Genomic DNA, 22,576 nt, shown 5'->3' with positions numbered 1-22,576 from the left:
TTTTTCTTAACACTTTTCTTTGCCACTACTGTGATAGAGTATGCTCATACTCAGAACTAGGGCTTTTCACGTTTTGCTGTTCAGAGGCTATTTAATTTTAATTGCTCCCCAAGCATAGGCCAATTCATGATGGCAAGAGCAGAGCAAGAATCCTTCACAGATCCTTTGAAGTCTGAAGAGCTGCTATTCACATTGCCTCAGGCTTCCATTCCCACATTTGTGTGAAATTGTAAGCAGTTGAACACCTCTGACATACATGCCCAATGTTACTATAACTGAGAATACCTTGTGCAGATTTAAGATTTTTTTAACTATCTATATAAAGTTTAAAATAAGGATAGTAAACAGATGCTGTTTTCCTCAATGCATTTAAAATGGCATTAAAAATACAGGTTATAAAAAATATATATCAGTGCTTAAAATATTAAACTAAACACAATACACACTTTGAATATTTTGTGTGTGTGTGTGTGAGATTTGGGGATGTGTTTAAAAAATTGTAAATCCAAAGGGATATTGAAAAAGAAAGCCAACGTTGGTGGCATTACAATTCCGCACTTCAAGCTCTATTACAAAGCTGTCATCATCAAGACAGCATGGTACTGGCACAAAAACAGACACATAGATCAATGGAACAGAATAGAGAGCCCAGAAATAGACCCTCACCTCTATGGTCAACTAATCTTCGACAAAGCAGGAAAGAATGTCCAATGGAAAAAAGACAGCCTCTTCAATAAATGGCGCTGGGAAAATTGGACAGCCACATGCAGAAAAATGAAATTGGACCATTTCCTTACACCACACACAAAAATAGACTCAAAATGGATGAAGGACCTCAATGTGCGAAAGGAATCCTTCAAAATCCTTGAGGAGAACACAGGCAGCAACCTCTTCGACCTCAGCCACAGCAACATCTTCCTAGGAACAATGCCAAAGGCAAGGGAAGCAAGGGCAAAAATGAACTATTGGGATTTCATCAAGATCAAAAGCTTTTGCACAGCAAAGGAAACAGTTAACAAAATCAAAAGACAACTGACAGAATGGGAGAAGATATTTGCAAACGACATATCAGATAAAGGACTAGTGTCCAGAATCTATAAAGAACTTAGCAAACTCAACACCCAAAGAACAAATAATCCAATCAAGAAATGGGCAGATGACATGAACAGACATTTCTGCAAAGAAGACATCCAGATGGCCAACAGACACATGAAAAAGTGCTCCGGGGCACCTGGGTGGCTCAGCGGGTTAAGCCGCTGCCTTCGGCTCAGGTCATGATCTCAGGGTCCTGGGATCGAGTCCCGCATCGGGCTCTCTGCTCAGCGGGGAGCCTGCTTCCTCCTCTTTCTCTCTGCCCGCCTCTCTGCCTACTTGTGATCTCTCTCTGTCAAATAAATAAATAAATAATAAAATCTTAAAAAAAAAAAAAAGAAAAGAAAAGAAAAACTGCTCCATATCACTCGGCATCAGGGAAATACAAATCAAAACCACAATGAGATACCACCTCACACCAGTCAGAATGGCTAAAATCAACAAGTCAGGAAATGACAGATGCTGGCGAGGATGCGCAGAAAGGGGACCCTCCTCCACTGTTGGTGGGAATGCAAGCTGGTGCAGCCCCTCTGGAAAACAGCATGGAGGTTCCTCAAAATGTTGAAAATAGAACTGCCCTATGACCCAGCAATTGCACTATTGGGTATTTACCCTAAAGATACAAACGTAGTGATCCAAAGGGTCACGTGCACCCGAATGTTTATAGCAGCAATGTCCACAATAGCCAAAGTATGGAAAGAACCTAGATGTCCATCAACAGATGAATGGATCAAGAAGATGTGGTATATATACACAATGGAATACTATGCAGCCATCAAAAGAAATGAAATCTTGCCATTTGCGACAGCATGGATGGAACTAGAGCGTATCATGCTTAGCGAAATAAGTCAAGCAGAGAAAGACAACTATCATATGATCTCCCTGATATGAGGAAGTGGTGATGCAACATGGGGGCTTAAGTGGTAGGAGAAGAATAAATGAAACAAGATGGGATTGGGAGGGAGACAAACCATAAGTGACTCTTAATCTTACAAAACAAACTGAGGGTTGCTGGGGGGAGGGGGTTTGGGAGAAGGGGGTGGGATTATGGACATTGGGGAGGGTATGTGCTTTGGTGAGTGCTGTGAAGTGTGTAAACCTGGTGATTCACAGACCTGTACCCCTGGGGATAAAAATATATGTTTATAAAAAATAAAAAATTTTAAAAAAAATTGTAAATCCTATGGGCGCCTGAGTGGCTCAGTGGGTTAAAGCCTCTGCCTTCTGCTCAGGTTATGATCTCAGGGTCCTGGGATCAGCCTAGCATCGGACTCTCTGCTGAGGAGGGAGCTTGCTTCCTCCTCTCTACCTGCCTATCTGCCTACTTGTAATCTCTTCTGTCAAATAAATAAATAAAATCTTAAAAAAAAAATTGTAAATCCTCTCCCATATTGGAGAATAAAATCTTCAACTGTACTTTGTAACTTTTCACCTTTGATATATGCAAAAGTACACTGAATAACACTGATCTTTTGTAAAATGAATAATAATCTCTTAAAGCATTCAATTTCATGGTTTTGTCTACAGCAAAACAAAAAAATCATGAATATGTTTGCTAGGGTGTTTAAATGCAAAACAATGGGTATATCACCTTCACCCTGTATTTGTGGAAGATAGACACTAAAAATAGGTAAATCCCACCTAAGGCATATTATAAGTGGTATTAACAATAATAATGCTTATTATTACTTTCAAAATCCATTTTAAAATAATTCAACAGAGGAAATTTGGATCAGGAAACACATGAAAGGAAAAATCATTTGAGAGATGTCCTTCTTGATTGTTCCAAATAAGTGATCGATTTCAGATATGTAAGAAATATTTGAAATTTGAAAACAAATTCAATATAGAATGACAAGAAACTTACCAGAGTCATTAGAGACTTTTCTCCCCACTGACACCAAATCTTAAATTATTTCTTTGCACTTCCAACTAAAGATGCATTGGGAAAAATAAATAATTAGCATGCATATAAATTAGTGAAGCTAGGCTTTACTGACTCTGAAATTAGTTGTTCATTATACTGAGAAACTTACAGATTCAGAAGCTCTTGTTTGAACCTTTCGTTATCACCTTCCGAGAGCTTGGGTTATTCTCATCTGGCAGGAGAGAATTAGTTGTTTCAGTTAGCCTTCTCCCTGAGAAAGACTTTCTAAGGTTACAGTTAAAAGTCTTTGATTTAGAGGTAACTAGGACATGGTTTTTCTCTTTCAGATTGTATTTCGATTGGATATTCCATTAAGTTGGTGTTTTTAATGTAAAGGAATCAACAGAGTGGCCACTTACACAATGCACCCTTGTCACGTTTTGTATTTTCCTTGCTGTCCCTCATCTCTGCTCCTTTTGACATAACTGACAGTAATCATCTTGATTCCATTCTTCCAAGCATGCTGCTTTTAGGCAAAGATGATATAATAAATGGAAATCTTTCTCTCCAAACCCACAATTGCAATGTTCACCTGCTTTGATTTTAGAAGACATTTTTTTTAATATTTTCTTGTAAATAAATGTAGCATACCTAGAAACAAAACAATAATGTATATCATTGCACACGGCTATTTTCTGAAAATATAGGAAGTATTTCTTCTCTCCACAATTTGCTCTTTCCAGTCTTATTTATTTTTTGTTTGTTTGTTTATTTTTGCTCTTTTCTGTTGATGGCCTTTTCATTCAGGTCTTTCATGATCCATCTCTTAGGCCACCAAATTGAAGAGAGTGTCTTGCCACACCTACCTCATTACTCATTCTTTACCTTTGGTTAAGCCTTTTAAAAGTACTAATGTATTCAACATGGATATGGAAGAAAAAATAAAATTACTATGTAGTGTATAAGACAAAAAGACCCACTAAAAAGAGCAAGGAATTTCCTCTGCAGACAAAATTGGGAAAGCCTATGTTTTTTGGCTTTCCTTCTGAGAAGTGGACAGACAGGCTTGTAAGGAAATGTAAAAGACTGTATATCCAAACAAAACTCTGATGTGATAGATCTTTATATTGTAGAATACTGAATTTGGCTGAGATGCAAAACACTGTGCTTCCTCCTTCCAACCCAAACAATCTTCTCTCTTTGACCACGCATGAGAAGAAAGTTGTATCCCATGACTACATCGTTACAAGGGAATTTATATACATTATATAAATATATTATAAATACATAAATATATAATATGAATATATATACATTATATATATATATATACACACATAATTAAAACAAAAGCAAATGATGTTGAACAGAGAACTGAAAGAAAATAGAAGCACCAAGTCATAGGCAGAGATAATTGTGAAGATGAACATGATGCAACACCCAAATCAAGAAGCTGCAAGTTATGGAGATAGATTAAAGTCGCTGCTGTGGAACAGTGTTCAAATCAATTTCATTGATATTTTATTTAGCAGCTAACATCTGGGTTAAAAATTTTGTCCAACCTAACAGCACATATTAATATATATTTACATATTTCATATATGATATAAATGCAACCTGTGCACATACAAAAGAGTGGCATTGTATATAATTAAGTTGAAATTTTAGTGAAGTAGGATAAGTATGAGGGTTTTAACACATGGATTAAAAATAATTGGCTAATTTGGGGGGAAACAGATTAATTACTAATATATATCAAGTATAAGAATAACTTTCAGATTTAAAATAAAAATACATAAAAGGAGAAAATGGAAGAGAGTATTTCTATAATCTTAGGATGATAGATATCATTTATGTTAGTGCTGTACAATGAAACTCTCTACAGTTATGGAAAGGTACTATGTGACTACCCTTTGGGAAATCTCTCAACCTCATACCAGATCTCCAGTCTTCATCCATCTACATATATATCCTCTGCTTTCAGCCCTATTTCTACAGATCTGTGCCCTGTTCCTGTCAATGGCATCTGCTTTGCTCTGGATCCCATCTATTTTTGCCTTCTCCAGATATGCCCTTTGATTATTCTCTTTCATGCATTTTTGATTTCTTCTCCTCCATGCCATAATTTCCATCAGTATATAAATATGTACTATTATCTCCAATTAAGATAAAAATATCTTCTGGCCTCACTCTCCCCTTAGCTATATCCCCATTTTTATTTTTTTTCCATTCCCTTTCCAAGCTAAAATTATTTGAGTAGTTGTTCATATTTAGCATCATCTGTTCTCACCCACACCATTGCAATTGTTTTCAGTGGTATGTACTGAATTTTCTCCTGTTCTCTCCTACCCTCACCCTGTCCCAGTCATATGTTCAAGCTCTAACCCTCAACGTGATGATATTTAGACATAGGCCTTTGGGAGATAATTTGGTTTAGATGAGGTCATGAGGGTGGAGCCCTCATGAAGGGATTAGCACCTTATAAGAAGAGAGCAATCAGCTTGCTTACTACTCTCGCAGCCCTGCAGGACACAGCCAGAAGTGCACCACCTGCAAACCAGACAGAGACCTCGCCCAGAACCTGACCTTGCTGGCTCCTTGATCTTGGGCTTCCTAGTCCCGAAAACTATAAGAAACAAATTTCTGGGTAAGATATCCAGTCTATGGTATTTTGTTAGGGCAGTTCAAAACTAACTGGCTTCCCTTTTTGGCTTTTAATTTCCTACTACCTTTTTTTGTTTGTTTGTTTAGCAACCAGGGTGATAATTTAAATGCCCACATATTTGCTCTCTATAAAAACCTTCCAACGGCTTTCCTACTCTTAGAATAAAATCCCAACTCTTTTTTCTGGTCTCATTCATATTAGCCTGATCTCATGTTATATTATTCTCCTACTCTTCTACTATGTTCCAGCCATACTGGCCTTCTTATCATACCCTTAACATGAATACTATCTCATAGATTAGGGACTCCAGATAGAAAATATGCTTCCTTCATGTTTTGATTCATTGATTCCTTCTTACTCATCTTAGAATCCCACCAATTTAAATTAGTTACTATCTCAGTCTAAATTGCAACACTTTAATTAACTTTTTGTACATATGTATTTTTATTTGTGACATGATATATATTTCTTATTCTTGTATGAATATTATATTCTTATATATACATGATATATATTTCTTATTCTTATACATTGCTCTCCAGTCCCTAAAATACTGTAAACTCCACCCTATTTTATTCAACAATCTTTTTCAATGCTTTCTATAATAAGAAGTAAAAATTCACTAAAACAAATTTTGTGTAAAAACTAAGTATAATGTTAATATGCACCATTGCAGCCATATCTGATAATATATATTTTTCAGCCTGAAAAATTGATGTTACCAATTTTTAATAAGACAATAATTTTAATAAGATTTAGAAAGAAAACGCCCAGGAACTACTAATTCTATTTTTTTTCTGTCTACTCATTTAAATATAGCCTTCAGTTATAGCCTCATAATGAATATATTATTAGTAGTATTTTATTTTATTTTATTTTATGCATTTATTGTGAGGCCAACCCTGCTTTTATTTCAGAGAGCTTCTTAATGCCCCACAGAAGCTTGAGCTTCAAGATAGATGAGTGTGGTTTGGCCCCATGACCTTCATGTCCTCTAGCCCAGTTGTGTCCCAGGAGAAAGTCAGGAGGACTGAAGGCACCAGTTCACACTCATTAACGGCAAGGTTTCTCATTATGTGACAATTTCTGCCCTCCTGAAGCTAGCAGCTGGAAAGGCAGCCAGTCATTCTGCAGGGCTCAAGGAGGAATCTGTACAGTACTGACTCCACCTGCTCCCAGGCTCAGGAGGTCCCCTAGAGGAAGCAGCCTCAGACAGTATAACTCTGTATAACTCAGTATACTGCCTCAGACAGTATAACTCTGAGGTTCCCTATTAATTGGGAAGCACTGCCTTTTGGAAACCAATGGCCTCAAAAAACTCACGGGTCTCTTCCAGGCAGTTAACACACTCCTGGAACACCTTGCTCTGTAGTTTGGTCTTTTGGTACCTCTCCTCCTTGAGATGAAGATAGACACTGTCCAGGTACTTAGCAATAATGCCCACACCCAGCTTCACCCTGTCCCATGTTCGCCCTGTTAAATGTGTAGACCGTCATGTTGGAGGCAGTCATTGGGCTGGTGGAAAAGTGTGAAAGAATGGCCTCTTTGCCCTGGGCACCCTGCTGGTCCTTCCTTGGTTTGCCTCTGTGAGTGCGCAGGTGAAGTTGACTCCAGGTACCACCAGATGGGTAGAAACTTACTTTTTGGACTCAGACACCAGGGACTTCTGGACTACCATTGATAGATGCTTCGGCTTTCAGTTCCATACCCATTGGGTTCTGAATGGAGTCCTGCCATGTGTGGAACCTCAAGCTCTGGCCTGCTTCTGCTAAGGTTGGCCAGGACAATTTCCACCTGAGCCTTATTGATAGGTCCCTGCTATCTGAGCCTTATTGATAGATCCCTGACAGATGATCAAATGAGAAATGTGTACTAATAATAAATTCATTGTAACATTTGTAACTGTGAAAACCTGGAAACTAAAAATTCAACAAAAATAGAATGATTAACCATAGACTACATATGTCTTATTGCATAAAATGTCAAACATATAATACCACTGATCATGAAACATACCATTATTTACACCACACCAATGGGAAAAGAAACCTGAGGGAATTGCAATTATATAACAGTATTTATTATAGGCCATATGTAAACATGATAAAACTACATCATAGAAACAAATATAGTTTACCAGGGAGTGGTGGTTTAAAACAATGAAATGTTTCATCATATATACAGTAATCCTTTTTTTTTTTTTTTTTTTTTTTTTTTTTGTCAGAGAGAGAGAGAGAGAGCAAGCGAGCAAGAATGCAGGAGCAGGGGATGGGGCAGAGGCAGAGGGAAAAGCGGCTCCCCACAGAGCAGGGATCCTGTTGGTGGGCTTGAGCCCAGGACCTTGGGATCATGACCTGAGGCAAAGGCACACACTTAACCAACTGAGCCACCTAGGCATCCCTATATTGCAAGAGTTCTAAAATAGTTGAGAGTGTGTGTTTGTGCATATCTGTATACACATACACATAACAGGTGGTGTGCTGGTAAAAGTTTCAGAACTGGCTTTTCCCCTACAGTGAATCTCCCCCAAGCCCATATTTATAGTATTTACCAATTTCATAGGGTAAATATCCCCACTATGGCTCATATGACGCCACTAACATGATGAGACCTAATGTGGATTTGAGAAAAATTGCTTTTGTAAGCCAATATGAGCCAGCTCCACATACTATATACCTATAGATAAAGTGTGTGGCCTTTCTTTCTAATTTTCTATGCATCTATGTATTTGTCTATCTTTCTACATGCATTAGTGTGCATATATATAAATGTAAGTGTGTCTATATATGCATGTGTATATTTTTAAAAAGGATTATGTAGTTATGGCAGCTTGGTATACATTTGGAATTGTTTTCTTCAGATATCTCTGTTTAATAAACACAATGCACTAGCCAATGTCTCCTTTTCATCCATGAAATATATTGACCAAAGTGCCCAAGGCAGACTGAAAATTAGCGATTAGTAGGTTACTCTCAATTATGGTCATGAACTTCTCCCACCAAAAGAATTGTGTGCTTAACAGCGTTCTGTTGTATTGTTCCCAGGTCTATTTAGTCTGGTGGCACATTTTCTTACAAATGCTTCATTTATTTAATAATCACAAACACCTATAAAATATAAATGAAAAAGAAAGAGCATTGTTATTTCTGTGAAAACAAATTAAGTCATTTCATATAACTTAATAATGTCAAATTAAAAAAAAACATAATGTCATTTGGAGAAGAGGACAAGAAAATTATAAAATATTGGGAAATGTATATTTTAAACATCTAGGAATATTCTGTATTCAAATTATTTTTAAGTGTTATTAAGTACATCCTTTAAATCAAAATTTGAAGTCAAATAAAGTATGCTTTATATAAGAAAGTAATAATATTAAGAGCATAGTAATAATCTGGAAAAAAATACCCTGGCTTTGCCCGGCTGAATTCGGTTTCCCAGAATTCTCCTTCCCATATGTTTTTGGTTAAGGTAGGCCACAAGAAAGATTTTTTAAAAAATATTTTATTTATTTATTCCTCAGAGAGAGAGAGAGAGAGAACACATGCAGTCAGAATGGCAGGAAGAGACAGAGAGAGAAGCAGGCTCCCTGCCGAGGAAGGAGCCCAATGTGGGACTCGATCCCAGGAGGCTGGGATCATGACCTGAGCTGAAAGCAGCCGCTTAACCAACTGAGCCACCCAGGCGTCCCCACAAGGAAGATTTCTGAGCTAGGTTTAAAAGGTTGTCAGAAAGCAGCAGCCATCTTGCTTTTTTATGCTGCGAAGATCAGGTCAGAGTCACCAGGCACTTTTGCAGCTGACTCACACTGTCAGTCATTTGATGACTTACCTTGTAGGCATGGACTTCAGCCTGTGACTGACTGTTCGACCTTCTCCAATCCTTCAGACTGATTCCGGGGTCAAGTGTATGTTTAGCTCTGAGAAGGATATGTTAGCTTCTCTTGTAGAACATCCACATCAAGTTAGCAAGAATTGACACGGGGTGCAGTCCTTACGCGTGTTCCTACATTTGCTTATGGAGTTCCAGTAGTTCTTGTTCTCCCCACTTCACATTCATCTTCCCTTTCCAACAGACTGTCCTGCAGAAAACAAGCCCTGGCATCAGACATGAAGGGTGACACATACACTGTTTCAAAATTTAATGTGTAGCTTAATAATGCTGTGAGTTCAACTCAATTCATTTGCCTGTGATTCTTACTACAGCTATTATTTTTTCTATTTAACTAAAAGCCACTGGTAATTATGGTGCCAGATAACAGCACTATATATACTATATATACTCAATAATGGTCAGGACAAATTGAGAAAAATCACCATTACAAAGGTGAAGTGTATACGAGGGAAAACTTTTTATAATATCAATTTGGCAGCCTACATTTTATCTTCAAAGGAAAAAACAATCATACCCTATAATCTAACAAACACATTTATACCATTTAGCCTAAAAATAGTATTGCACCTAAAGATGTGTAAATTAGGATGCTTATATTACTTTCAAATTAAAATAATAGAAACATACATATTTCTGATAATAAAATAGAATTGTTAGGTAAATTAGGGTAAAGCTATTGGTGAAAACCTTATAAATTATTAAAAGAAGTATTTCAGCTACAGAAAAATAGCAGTGTAAGAAAGTATCAATAATATAATTTAAGATTTAAATATCACTGTCATAATTGATCATTTAAAGTGGGATATTAAATATGCAATAATAATTTATGTATGTATATTTGTGCATTTCTGGGTTTAAGGTTGTGAGTAAATGAAAGGTTAAAAGAAAATATTTCATAATGCCAAGAGAATTTCATTTCTGAATGCAGAAATAAATGATATTGTTGCATTTAAATTCTTCATTTTCCAAATTCTCTGTCTCTTTTGCTTTCATAATGATAAAACTTATTTATATTTCAAAAAGTATATATTATTGGGATTAGAAAGATACAACATAGAGAAACTTTTATCTTTTTATAATAAATATTATCTATGACATAAATTATTTTTTACTATTTCTCTTATGCTCAGATTATATTGTGAAATGTGGATATTTTAGTATCTAGGCAGCCTCATTAATCTGTTAATACTTATAACTATTGTTCTAAATATTGCTGCTTCTCTGTATAGTTACAGAGCAGATAAAATATTTCAGAACTTTAATCTACATATTTTCTAAACTCTGGGATTAGTCATCATCTATAGCACTTGGGTGCATCTTTATAATCTATAATCACTCTTGACATACCCATAAAATTTATGCCTCATATTATACTATATCATTGACGTGTACTTCCTTCTTTTTCTATATCATGCACTATATAATGGCTACATCACGCACCTCAAACTCTGGCACTCAAACTTCAGAATTACAGTCTCCAATCATACTATGTCTTTTTCTTGCACTCCAGATCCAAATAGATAAGGTATTAGAACCCACCATTTCTTTCAAATCTGCTGAAACCTTAGGGTTTTATGCATTTTCTTATTTGGAATAGGTCTCATAATTCATCACTCCAATATTTGGCAATATCCAGAATTATCTTGTCCCTATTCTTCTTCAGTCAAGTAATGCATCATTTTCTCTAAAGCTACACGTAAGCCATTTGTCCTAAAAGTTTCCATTCTATCCGTCATGTAGTATAAATATATTAACCCTAATTTATGTTTCGCCTTTGGCACTTTGTGACTGTTTTTTGTATATTCTCTGGTTTGGTCATTCCCAGATTCCCTCCAGATTGCTTTAATTTGAACTCAAATTTGTTATTTTAAACAGTAGTCCTCATATCTTATTTTCTCAAAAAAATAGAAATTATCAACAAAGTATATTCTTGAACTCTATCCCCAAATTAATAATTACATCTTCTTTATCTCAGGAAATAAATATCACTTCTTGTAACCAAGATTAATCCAAACATCCATACTGTTGCTTCTCCTACACATTTTCATCTATACAAATATGCTGCTTAATGTCCATCTCTCTCTCTACCAGTAACTTACTTATTATGCCAAAATTTAACCACTTAAAACAATACACATTACTATTTATTATTATTTCAGTTTTTGTGACTCAGAAATCCAGTGTGACTTGTCTAGGTGCCTGTTGCTCAGATTCTCACAAAAGGTTACAGTACAACTTGAAGAAGGCCCTGGTTGTGTCAGGCCAGACTGAAGGAGGTTGAACTTCCCAGATCCTTTGCCTTCTGAGCACTTACTCTGAGCACCTTTCTGACTATAGGTATTTGGGGGACCTAAATGACTCTTTTTCACTTCAATTTAGTAATGTTCCTGCATATATAAGAAGTGTTAAAAGGACTTTGTGGATCTTTCATATGTCTTTTTGGGTTCTTTCCATTAGAGAAAAGACACACCAACAAATCTCTCAGATTCAAGTCCATCTCTACCTTTGGCTCCTGTTGAGAAGGCTGAGGGCAACGCCTTACACATCATAGAGACTCTGTTGTTTGATTGAGAGGGCCTGGGTAACACACTCTTAATCTTTTTAAAGGGCCTTTTATGTGACTGAACAGAACTCTGAGGCACACTTTTGATCTTTCTGAGGTCTTAATAAAAGATTTCAGTCACAACTTCAGTATCAGCTTCATGCCGTATTTTCTCGGTAGTACCCTGGATTTAATCTTTGCTGAAGCCTTTTCTTAATTTTAGCACTTGGATTATTTTTTTTCCCCAAAACCATCAATCCTGGCATCTTTATTGAGTTCTGTTTTCAAATTATTTCTTTCCTTTCAAATTCTACTTTAAATAGCAAAAATAAACTAGCCAGCACCTTCAACACTGCTTTGAAATCTATGAAGGTGGCTCATGTAGACAACTAGTCATATGTTCAGCTTTTTGCATAACTGCAAAAGACAATGTTTATCAAATTTCCCCTACTGCATAAAAATGATTGCCTGTCCTTCAGCTTTCAATAGTAGTTTCCCCACCCATCCACAGGCTCCTCAAAGTCCTACATTCTAGGAAGTGTGTTCATTGGACTTGTATGCCTTTATGATCACTCTCCTTAATACCACTATCTGGTTCCAATGAATCTTCTGCCTAAACGTGAGGGGAACATCCCAATTCTAGGTATCAAAATCTGTACTATCTGTATCTATTATAACTAATATCCTTTAATAATTATTGCTGGGAATTCCTGGGTGGCTCAGTTGGTTAAGTGACTGCCTTTGGCACAGGTCATGATCCTGGGGTCCTGGAATCAAGCCCTGCATTGGGCTCCCTGCTCAGCAAGGAGCCTGCTTCTCCCTCTCCCTCTCCCTGCTGCTCCCTTGCTTGTGCTCTTTCTTTCTCTCTCTGTTTCCCTGTCAAATAAATAAATAAAATATTTAAAAAATAATTTCTATTGCTGCAAAAAATTTCTCCCAATCTTACTGGCTTAAAAGGAAAAAAAAAAAATCATTGGTTACCTGATAGTTTCTATTGGCCAGGAATTTGGGTGTAGCCTGAATATTTCTGTCTCTGGTCTCTCCAGAGTCTGCAGTTAAGCTATTGGTTAGGGCTGCAGGCATCTCGAGGATTCTCTGTGCTACATTCTGCTTCCAAGCTCACTAATTTGACTAGCAATTTACAAAATGGCAGAGGGGTTGCCTAAAATGAAAACCAGAGCCTTTTTGTAATATAATCTCATAAACTGACATCTCATGACTTCAGCCAAATTTTATTCATTAAAGGTGATTCTTTTTTTTTTTCCATTTCTTAAATATTTTATTTATTTATTCGACATAGAGATAGAGAGCGCAAGTAGGCAGAGTGACAGGCAGAAGGAGAGGAAGAAGCAGGCTCTACACTGAGCAGGGTATCTGATGTTGGGCTCAATCCCAGGAGCCTATCATCATGACCCTAGCTGAAGGCAGCCACTTAATTGACAGAGTCACCTATTCTTCCCTAAAAGTCATTCAATAAAGCCAGCTCACATTCAACAGGAGCATTATACCAGGGTAGAAATCCTGGGGGACCATTTTACAGATTTCCTACTATACCTAATCACCATCTTATCTCTCTTTTAAGACACAAAGAAATTTCTTTATTTTCTTCCTCACCTGCAGATCACTCAATCTGTCATGATGAGTTCTCTGACTTTACTATTTTACTCAACTACATTGTGGACCAATAACTCTCTGATTAAAATCAGTCATATCCAGGAGGTCTTTATTAGATTCTCTTTAAGTGAAAATATGATTCGTACTAAGTTTCTCTTTCCTTACCCTTGGAATGAATTATATGACATTATTGTAATCTCAATTTCCTTTTAGAGACTTTCTTCTTAACTTCTTACATTGTCCCTTCATCTAATTTTCTTTGAATGTTAAAGTACCCAATCTATTGTAATACTATTGAGTCTATTAAAGTACAAATCTATTTCCTTTTTCTATATATTTTCTTCAGAAAATTTTAGTTCTTTCCATGACTATCTCTTCTGATGTTCCTCAAATTTATATTCCTTTTCTATGCTCTCTATTGATATTTACATTTATATCTCTGATTTCAGCCCCTATCTTGGGCTCCATCTCATGACTCTGGGATCATGACCTGACCTAAAATCAAGAGTCAGATGCTTAACTGACTGAGCCACCTTGGTGGCCCCAAATGTAACATGTTCTAAAGCATATATGTGAGTTTGGACTAACTAAGTAGTGTGTGAAATATGAATTTTGATGTGACAAGTCTTTAGGGAGTTTGAAACTCCAAGGTTATGCCAAAGCTATTGGTCCTTAGAACTCTTTCTGAGAGATAAATTTCTAAATTACACTTACTTCTTATCCTCAATAAGAATTTTCCTTTTGGAAGTACTTTATCATTTAGTAAAAGCATATATATATATACACACACATATATGTAATATCTGGTGATTACACCAGAATTTTGGTTTGTTGTTTTGTTTTGTTTTTTAATGTATTTTTTGAGAAAGAGAGTGAGTGAGAGAGAAAAAAAGAGAGAGCACAAGCCTGGGGAGAGGCAGGGGGAGAGGGAAAAGTAGTCTACCCACTGAGCAAGGAACCTGATGAAGGGTTCATTCCCAGGACCCTGGGATCATGACCTGAGCAGAAGACGGATGCTTAATTGACTGAGCCACCAAGTGCCCCAGGTTTAGTTTATTTTTCTTTTCTTTTATTTATCTACTCTAATGCCTTCTCTAACTTATCATAAAATTATGTACATCTAATTTCTATAAATTAATTGAATCTGGTTTCTGATCTCCATTCATAGCTATTAGTTCTGTAGTGCCTACACTAAAACTTAATCTGGATTTTTACAAAAAACTCCTAATCAATCTATCTGCTTTTCTCAAACACATCCTCCATCTTGCTGCAAGAATAATATAAGCTTCTTATGTGAATATCTTAGCCTTCAAGATGAATTTTAAAGTCAAGTTTTGAATATAACACATTTCATGATCTATACTTTGCCTACTTCCCCTGTTACTCTTTCCAGAAGTTTATTTGCCATAATCAGTCTCAATTTTCAGAATTTTTCTACCCAATGGTACACTTACCCGAGGTAAATCCTCTAAGAAATAATTATCAATTCTACAAGGTCAAGATCTCTGACAATTTTGGTTCTTTAATCACATTTTCACTTTTCTCATGCAAGCATAATAAATATATTTTCTATAAACACCTGAACAATCAAACATTAGGATAGATGCTTTATTTTTACTATTTAAAATAAAATAGTGAATCTTAAGTTTCTATTAATTATGGATGATATCTATCTATACATATATATTTTTTTCCTAATGCTTTTGCTTTGATTGTATCAAAGTGTCTTTATTTTTTTTTCTTTACTTTAGGGATATATTATGTTATGGTGTATAATTGTTTGGCCACCTGCTGCAACAGTGTCTCACATTATAAAGATATTTGGTCATTAGTCCATACAGTTATTTCACGCATGAGAATTATCATTTTTAATTTGGCAGCAGTGAACTAACACCCCAGCATGTGTTCAAAACTACCACCTCCAAAGAGCAATAAAGAGAGTTGACTAAGTTGATTAAGACAATAAAACTATCAGAACTGCTTCAGGGCTAACAAAAATGCTTACATCAACTCACACTGTTTATAATTGCTAGTATTTTTTTTCTATTTTTCTTAATGACAATAATACAAGCTACTAATTCAGGTTGTAAATTAAAATGTACATAAAATGATAATGTAGTTAATAAATTTAAGAAATCACCCATTGAAACTTTAATTATTAAGATATTTCAATGTAAAGTGCACCATGATAGGATGCTAAGCTAAATATATTCAAGTAACAGGCATTCAGTCTTAATATTCAGAATACCACAACTATTAGGAGTGAAAATGTAAATGAACTGAAAATGTAATTGGTGAAAAAGAATACGGAAGTTATGAAAGTACATTTTGCTTGTTTGCTTCAAAAACTGTTACCTGAAACTATAATTTCTTTTGATAACATTTCAGAGTAGAGTAAGGAGAAAATTTGTTAGTTATTTAGTGAATAGAGGTTATATAAATAGTTAAACTACTATTACTATACTATATATAGTATAGTATTCAAGGAGGAAACCTGGAATTTTTCATTAAAATTGTGTTTTAATAGCTCATGAATTCTCCTTCTTGATTTATTTTATACACACACACACACATATATATACATGCATATGTATGTATATATAAAAAGAATAAATACAGTACATACAAAATTTAGAAGTTTAATAAATAAACATCCAAATATACAATTTGGATGAAATATTTTGCTCCATGTACAAGCTTAACATATTAGGAATTCATTAATTTTGGGGAGGGGGATCCTTCTTAGTAAACTGAAATAAATATATAATCAATATAACAGCAACAGTACTGAAATTAAAATAACTTACCAGGATACATTTTATGGGAGTTTTCAGTCAAAACACAAAGCACAATAATTTTATTGAATAGAAATGTGACACATTTTGCAAAAGAACTAATATGAGGTTCTGAGTATAATTTTTTTTTTTTTTTTGCTTTATTTGGTCTTCATTCTGAAGCATAGGTCTCAAGACTGACTGAATTAGGATCACCTGGAGGTTTTGTCTACATCCTTTTTAGTTTTACTGAGGTATAATTGAAAAGTAGAAATTGCATACAATTTAAGTATACAATCTGGTGTTTTAATATATGTATATATTGTGAAATGATCACAACAGTCAAGCTATTTAACATAATCATTGTGTCACATATTCTTTTTTTTTTCCCTTGTGGTGAGCACACTTGAGCACACTTGAGATCTAACCTCTCAACAAATTTCAGATGTATAGTATTGTTATTATAGTCACTATACTGTACATTGGATCCCCAGAACTTACCCATCTTGCATAACTGAAGCTTTCCATCCTTTGACCTAGTCTATTCAGACAAATCAAATTGGAATCTGAAGGTGAAATCCAGACATCAGTTTTTTGGGGGAACTTACCAGATGATTCTAATGACCAGCAAGCTATCAGGAAATTTTCTGTATAGGCTCTTCACCTTTTAAATATCCTATTGTCCATATGTTAACAAACCATATATAAACTTAAAATAATGTGAAATCAATTATCTAAATATGGCCTTTTATATTTTCTTTGTTCAAAATTTCTTTTGGGGGCGCCTGGGTGGCTCAGTGGGTTAAAGCCTCTGCCTTCGGCTCAGGTCATGATCCCAGGGTCCTGGGATTGAGCCCCGCATCTGGCTCTCTGCTCAGCAGGGAGCCTGCTTCCCTTCCTCTCTCTCTGTCTGCCTCTCTGCCTACTTGTGATCTCTGTCTGTTGAATAAATAAATAAAATCTTAAAAAAAAATTTCTTTTGGTGTTTATTTTAAAAATGAATGACAAATCATATACATTTCATTATTCATCTCTAATACTTATAATTTATACATTTTGTTGTTTGTAACAATGGAACAAACACTCCAATATGACTATATAAATTATATGACCAATCATAGATAAAATCAGATATTATTTTATATTAAAATTTTTCACATATTCCTTAAATTGTGAGAAGATTTTGTAGTATCCGAGGCTCTGGCTAATATACTTAGTCAACTCATAGAAATTTCTGCTTAACAGGGGGGAAAGCTGCTTCTGTGCACACAGGTGAATTTAAGTGAAATTTTAGTTTCTTTTATTTATTTGAAGGGTTAGTTTCTCCTGGGTTACTGGGAGCAAATCCAGCTGGGCCTGGGTGAATTCAAAGGCCACATTCAGCAGAGGCCACAGTTTCTGCTGGAATTACAACAAAAAAAGATAAAATAGAGCCATGTAAAACTTTCATTTTTGAGAACAGGGATGTTGTAAAATATTTCTGCTTTGTGCTTTCACCATGGTTTGGAAGTAGGTGCACAATGTTTGGTATATTCCTGTGCTGATTCTTGTTTATAATTAGGCATAATGCAAAATTTAATAAGTTGAGGATTGCTTTAAATAGAAATTGATATATTTTGAGTTTCTTTAACACAAATAATAGAGTTAGTCCGTATTTGCCTAGACATATTCCATAACAGGGACAAAGAGTATTTTTTTAAGTTACTACTTAGAAAGAGAAGCAAACACAGCTGAAGCATAAAACATAAGACTTTAAAAGAGAATAAGAAGATGAATTAATACATCCAAAGATATAAGGTGAATGCTATTTTGTAATAATTTCTGGTCCCTAGGATAAATAAAAAGTAGTCATTGTCCTGAGACTTTTTATATTTTAGTTGGCTCAGAAAGATAAATAAATATGCTGAGCAAATATATAGCATAATGTTAACTGATGCTAAGGAACTAGAATGTTTATTGCTCTTTGGAATACATTTTTTTTTATGGCTGAAGTATACATGTGGCCATGATTGGGTTTCAGTAAGTTTCTGTGTAGATATTGGCAATTATTTGTCTAGTTAAGGACTGGCAAAAAGGCAGAGAATGGGACAGCCATGCTAAGAACATTGTTTCCAGTTGTAGTAATTGATATCTATGTTTTTTTGTTTTTTTTTTTTTTCAGCACTGACCTTTGTTATGGAGTAGATGTAGGTAGATTACAAAAATAAGTGCAGGAACCATAGGGAGATCTTAGAAACTGGGTAAAATGCTTTGTACCATTAATTGTCCATTTTGTGGTAGAAATTTAAATTGTATTCAGTAAAATGTCTCACATTTCATTTATAATCTGTGAAATTTGGGCAGATCTTTTTAGTGTTATAACTTATCAGCCTGATATTGTTATCCTACCCCTATCACCTGGACAAAGACAAAAAAAAAACAAGCATACTATTATCATATTATCATATTTTTCAGTGAATAAATACCAAACGTGTTAATTTGGCTCCATAATTCTTAGTCTTTTCCAACAAATTAATATGATTCATGTAACCATCGTAATGAAGCTCTAACCTCAATGCTTTTCACCTTATGATTAAAGCTCATTGAGTTGAAGATGGGATGTATAGTTTTCCTTTAAGGCCACAGAGCCTTGATCTTTGAGTGGGTATTTAGGTCACAAAAATACAGGGAGGGGGTTCTTAAGTTTGGCTTATGTACATGTGACTGAGGAAATCCAGTTTTATTCAGCTACTGGAATGTGAAACGCCTTCCAGATGGATGAATTTGGAGAGCAGAGCATCTATTTCCCTAAAACCTTATTTATTTATTTGTTTGTTTGCTTGCTTATTTATTTATTTCTTCACTTTTTGCGGTAGAGGCTTTTATTATTTTTAATTTTTTTATTTTTTTAATTACTATAACAATTCAATCTCTCAAATACAAAAGTACTTTTTCTGGTTATGAATTTATTGCTAAAAACCTTCCAGTCTAACAGTGGGAGAAAAATAATTAAGCTGGAAAATTGCACACTTGGAAGATAGTAAGTATTAAAAACTTGTGGTCTAGATTGTCTCATCACTTTTTTTTTGCTTTTTTTTTTTTTAAGATTTTATTTATTTGACCAACAGGGATCACAAGAAGGCAGAGAGTCAGGCAGAGAGAGGAGGAAGCAGGCTCCCTGCTGCACAGAGAGCTCCATGTAGGGCTTGATCCCAGGACCCTGGAATCATGACCTGAGCCGAAGGCAGAGGCTTTAACTCACTGAGCCACCCAAGCGCTTCTCTCATCATGTATTTGAACAGCTATTTAACATTTAAAAATTTCTGGCTGCAAAAATGTTGACATAAATGTCCCCAGTTTATATAAATATCAGCCTCCTAGTTTTCCAAAGGTTTATTTTATTGATCTTGCCTCTGTTCTTGAGATTGTACTATGGAAACTTAAGAACTCTCCCATCATCATTTGAAGCCTCTGCACATATTGTCAAGCTTTGTTAAGTTATAATCTCAACCAAGCTTAAGGCTACATTAAGAATCACAAAATGATGTTTGTTTTTATTTTTATTTTTTAAATATTTTATTTATTTATTTGAGAGAGAGACAGTGAGAGAGAGCATGAGCGAGGAGAAGGTCAGAGGGAGAAGCAGACTCCCCATGGAGCTGGGAGCCCTGTGCAGGACTCGATCCAGGACTCCAGGATCATGACCTGAGTTGAAGGCAGTCACTTAACCAACTGAGCCACCCAGGCGCCCTGATGTTTGTTTGTTTTTTTTTTATTTATTTATTTATTTATTTATTTATTTTTTAATTTTGTATTTTTTATAACCCTAAAGATACAAATGTAGTGATCCAAAGGGACACATGCACCTGATGTTTGTTTTTAAAAAGGATAAATTATTTATAATTTTTTCAAGACTGGCTTAAAAGTTTTTATGAAATTATTAGAGTTTGCATTTTCTAAAAAAAAAGGGGGGGTTTACATTTTCTAATCAACTTAGGAACAAAAATAGGATTTTAAAAAATTAGAAGTTCATTCATTCATTCATTCAATAAATATTTATTGAGAAACTGTTATATACCAGGTACTTTTCTAAGTGCTAAAGATAAATAGCCTTAGTATTACAGGTATTTTAAACACATAATTAGTTTAGAGGAATATTTGATCAAAAATAATCCATGGAACATTTATCTTGGATCTCCTGGTGGGATAATTTAAAACCAATGATTCCTGGGTCTCATCTGAGATAAAATGAATCATATTATTTACCCATGGTTCCTAAGAATATGCATTTTAGTAAGTCTCCAGGTGCTTTGTGGCATAAGGACATCTTTTTGTTTTGGATCTAAGTTTATGTGGTTTTGAAATGTAGGATCATATTTGCCTAGGGCAAGATTCTATATTAAAATTAATGTGGGCTCTGGACCAATCAATACAAGAAATAGAATGAATAATCAGCTCCTTGCTGTGTATAGAGTTTTTTTTTTTAATATTTCTGTCTCAGTCTCCACAAAGAAAATGCCAGCTCTAGCATTTGATCATATTTTCTTCCTTGTGTACTATTTCTTGTAAAAGTGGTTTCACTCAGGTTTCTTCCACAATTATTAATGGATATGAAGGCTACAGATGAATTACTTTACTGCTAATGACCAGGCTAGATTGATCAGTTATAGTTCATTACAAAACCTATAGTCAAGTGGAGTAATAGTTACATATTTGATCAGATTTTGTTTTCATAACTCTTAACAATTAAAAAAATCTCATCAATCAACACCTACTAAATATTTCAATGAAATTGATATTAATCCATATAAGATACTCTTTTATAGTCCCAGAGGCAAAGTTTTATGAGTTCTAATGTTTCTCAGTGAGATAAAATGACATTTTAAAGGAATAGGATGCAAGTGTTCCTAATAAAGCATCCTCGCCATATAGTTAGGAAAAGTTAACAATGTGCCCAAAGAGTATGCATCAATTAACATTTTCTAAGCAATTGACCAGCTTAAAGGGAACCATTTCATTTTTAATTAAAATTGTGGCTCATAAGAAAAGTATAGCCAGGGAGAAGGAGTTGTAGTACATATGCATGTGTGTGTATGTGTGTGGGGGGTGGGGTGAGAGAGATGCTTCTTGAACACTGAAGACAATTTAAAAAATGCAACATATTTTACTTGATCTTAAGAACCAAGGGGGGAAAAAAAAGAACCAAGGATATAAGAAGTGTGACATTTTGAGGCATATTTCTTTGCATGAAGGAAGTTCAAAATAAAGATGGAAATACACACATTTATTTCTGTTGAAAATTAAATGTGTTCTAAACCTGTTGGGTAATTTAATTACAGTTATTCAAAGGTGATTTATTAGAGACTTCATTCATCAGCATGAAAGTCAAGAAGAGGGAAACAACTCATGAGGGCCTCCTAAGTACCATTTAGAGAGCTCAGGATGCCCCTAATAATCAATCACCCATGCCTTCAGAGACCTCCTGGTCACATAAATGTGGACTCTTGGATTGTAACTGCTGAGTGAAACACTAACACAAAAATAGCCTTTGTTTTGTTCTATATTATAACTCATTAACTGCCCACATCTGTGGCTGACTTGGTGAATAGCTCATTATTTATTTCAAATTCTTCTTTAATTATGCTTCTCTTATTATTTCATCTCTAAGCCTCTGCATACATCCACACCCTTCAATGTGTAATTAATTGGTTAAACTGTTAAAACACAGTTCTTTCCTAAAGACTCATCCTTTGCATCGCTTAATTCAGTCCAAAAAAAGAAATTGACAAAGCTTCTTTTTTCACCTAGAGAAAGGTTCAAGAAAATAAAGAATAGGATTGTAAATAAAATTGTATTAGGAAGAATTTGAATATTCATTGGCTTTTATACTTAGCTTAATAGTTATTGTGTATAATTTTTGTTTTTATACTTAAAAATTTCCATGCTTCTAATGTTTTACAGTATTTTGCTTTAAGTTATGTGTAGAAGTGCTCATTCCCCAAGGTAATGGGGTGAATACAAAGAATAGCATAAACTTTTTCTGACATTTCTGCAAAGAAAAGAGTTTTATGAGCCTGGCATATGAATAATCATAGTAATAATTACAATGGTAGTAAGAGTATCTTACTCTTATGTAGCTCTTAGTATGG

General features: G+C 34.9%; 1 pseudogene; it reads right to left on the bottom strand.

Annotated features, from left to right (window-relative positions):
- Positions 1-6,897: 6,897 nt before the first annotated feature.
- Positions 6,898-16,953, bottom strand: LOC101684453 (annotated as a pseudogene).
- Positions 16,954-22,576: the final 5,623 nt, after the last annotated feature.

Source organism: Mustela putorius, unplaced genomic scaffold, assembly GCF_011764305.1.
Source record: "Mustela putorius furo isolate JIRA1106 unplaced genomic scaffold, ASM1176430v1.1 tig00000083_pilon_pilon_pilon, whole genome shotgun sequence".
In the NCBI taxonomy this organism is placed as follows: Eukaryota; Metazoa; Chordata; class Mammalia; order Carnivora; family Mustelidae; genus Mustela; species Mustela putorius.
The sequence above is the reverse complement of the archived record's forward strand: the minus strand, read 5'-3'. Positions and strand labels throughout refer to the sequence as shown.